We start from the raw sequence: 2,463 nt of genomic DNA, 5'->3' as shown, positions 1-2,463 counted from the left end.
CACATAAACACACACACATAACCACAGACACATAACACACAGACACACTCATATAAACGCACAGACACACACAAGCTAACATAAACACACACACACACAACACCCGCACACACACAACCACACGTGTGCGCATACGATTAAAAACATATTCGGTTTTCATATTTTATAAAATACGTCAGACGTGGCCAAGCATCGAACACATTGAGGTAAAGTTCTTCCGTAGAAACTAATATATCTTTTGTTTTAATTGATACATGGGTGATGCTGTATATGAATCTTTTTTTTTCTTTTTTTTTCTTTTCTTTTTTTAAAGTTGCTGTTTTATGAGCACTTACATTGATACAGTTCTCGATAAGACACGCATGTACTTAGCCTTACGTCTCTCTCTTAATCTTTCTTTCTCTTTTTTTCTCTCTGCCTTTGCTTTCTGTCTTTCTCTCTTTCCTTTTTTTCTGTCACTCTCTCCTTTCTGTCTGTCTGTCTCTCTCTTCTTTTTCTCTCACTCATTCTCTTTCTCTCTCCCTTCCTCCTCTCCCCACTCCATCTCTCTCTCTCTCTCTCTCTCTCTCTCTCTCTCTCTCTCTCTCTCTCTCTCTCTCTCTCTCTCTCTCTCTCTCTCTCTCTCTCTCTCTCTCTCTCTCTCTCCAACTTCCTTCCAACTTCATCTGTGACGAGCGCAGTACATTTGGCTTTTACAAATGTACTTCGTCCGGCCATCTTGCATAATGTTCCCACGTAGCGCCTGCCTCCCCCATCAGATACGAACTGAGCAACACCGCAAAGCACAGCGCGATTAAGTACTCGAAATAAATCATAGAGCAAGTACATTCGGCGAGCGCCCGCAGCGAGCGTGTAATCCGGCGGTCACAGCCCAAAGGGGATTCAATACGCTCGAGGGAGGTTTCGATCCCGCTGGTGCTCCGCTGAATCCTTCTTTATGGGATTCGAGTTTCGTATCGCTCCGTATATTTCCATTTACGGCATTTATTTCTTTTCTGGAAACAAAAAATGTTCGTTTGGTGTTTTTTAAAGCCATTTTTTTCTCTCTTTTTTTCGTCAGTAGCAAAGATTTATGTGTAATCAGATATGGTTCGTGTTATTATCCTAAACTGAGAGAGGTTTCCTCAGTTATCCGTCCTTCCTCTTCTTTCATTCTCTCATGTTATTTAACAATTATCTTGCAGATGATCTGATAACGGTCTTGCGTCGCCGGATAATAAGAACAGAAAATGTCATCTATAAATTCTTATCTCGATCTGATTGAAAAACTTAAACGGAAATGTACTTGCAGACACACATCATCACTATGCTCTCCATTACTCCTCGAACAACTACTCCCGTTTCTCTTTAACTCCTCTCACTCGGTCGAAAGCCTTCGCTGCTGCCGCCGACCCGCACTGCTGTCGTTGCTGCTGTCATATAACTCTAGCACTCTGCCCCGCGCCCGCCGACGACCGCCCGTCCCTCCCTCAGCCGCATTCGCCACCGGATTCCCCCGAACCACTCCGTGTCCATCTCCTTCTCATCCTACTCAGGAATCCACTCGGCCACAAGAACCTCGTGTATCCGCATCAACGTTTTTCTTTTTTTTCTTCTTCTTTTTTTGTACAGTGTAGCGTGGATTCCTCACTTGCATAATTTCCCTGTCAGGTAGTTACCGGGACTTAGTGTGTATGATATCTACCTGGGATCAGCCCGTTGAAGAGGGAGAGGGGGTGGGGAAGCGAGGGGGGGAGGGGGGAGGGGAAAGGTGGCTTGAAAGACGAAGGGCGGCGGGGAACTTGGGGAGGAATGGCTGACTCGGTTGTTAGTTGGGTGGATAGGATGTTTAGGGTGCAAGAAGGAGGGAGGGGGTGCGGGGGCCCAAGGCGCTAGGGGGAGGGGGTGGATCATCGAGGGAGGGAGAGGGGGGAAGGGAGAGAGAGAGGGGGAGGGGGGAGTGGACACAGCTCGGGGACTTGTCCAACATCTCCCAGCTCTGTTTTTTTCCCGCCGAGTCAACACCGGTTCGCACTTACATGCCCCTTTAATTGGTGGGAACTCTCGACGTGTGTGTTTCAGGAGCGCTGTCTGCCGCCGCCCTTCTCAAGACGAAAGGGTTATCATCGGCCCATGCAAGGGCCCCGGGAACTGAGGGCGAGCGAATGGCACCGGACACAGGTAGCTACAAGCAGACGACAGGGGGGGTTGCCCTGAGATCTGAAGGGAGGGTGAGTAGCCATGGCCAGTGTCGGGTTAGCCCCGGTGTGTCTCGCCGGTGTACTATGACGGCCAAGGAGAGAGGCCGGCCCTGAGATAATTAAGGCCTGGTTTAATAGCACCTGGCAACACGCACTGTCCCTACCTACCACAGACTAGCCTGTCACTCACTCGCTCCTCGCCAGTACGATATGATTCTTCAGCCAGGCCGGACTTCAGTCGAACAACCGATTTCGATGAAACGCCGCATCGGTAGGTCCTTGT

The 2,463-nt window shown here is 48.8% G+C and overlaps 1 protein-coding gene across 2 annotated transcripts in view; it reads left to right on the top strand.

Moving 5' to 3' along the window:
• The first annotated feature begins 626 nt into the window (after positions 1-626).
• The window catches only part of LOC113805131 (LIM/homeobox protein Lhx9), a 99,411-nt gene continuing 97,574 nt past the window's right edge, over positions 627-2,463 (top strand). Inside the window, exon 1 of one of the 2 annotated variants that reach the window (XM_070145070.1) lies at positions 627-2,463. This exon is cut by the window's right edge and continues 516 nt beyond it. The gene's annotated coding sequence lies outside the window, so the exon portion shown is untranslated. The other variant, XM_070145071.1, reaches the window with a different exon arrangement.

The sequence above is a fragment of the Penaeus vannamei genome, chromosome 33, assembly GCF_042767895.1.
Source record: "Penaeus vannamei isolate JL-2024 chromosome 33, ASM4276789v1, whole genome shotgun sequence".
NCBI lineage: Eukaryota > Metazoa > Arthropoda > Malacostraca > Decapoda > Penaeidae > Penaeus > Penaeus vannamei.
The sequence above is the reverse complement of the archived record's forward strand: the minus strand, read 5'-3'. Positions and strand labels throughout refer to the sequence as shown.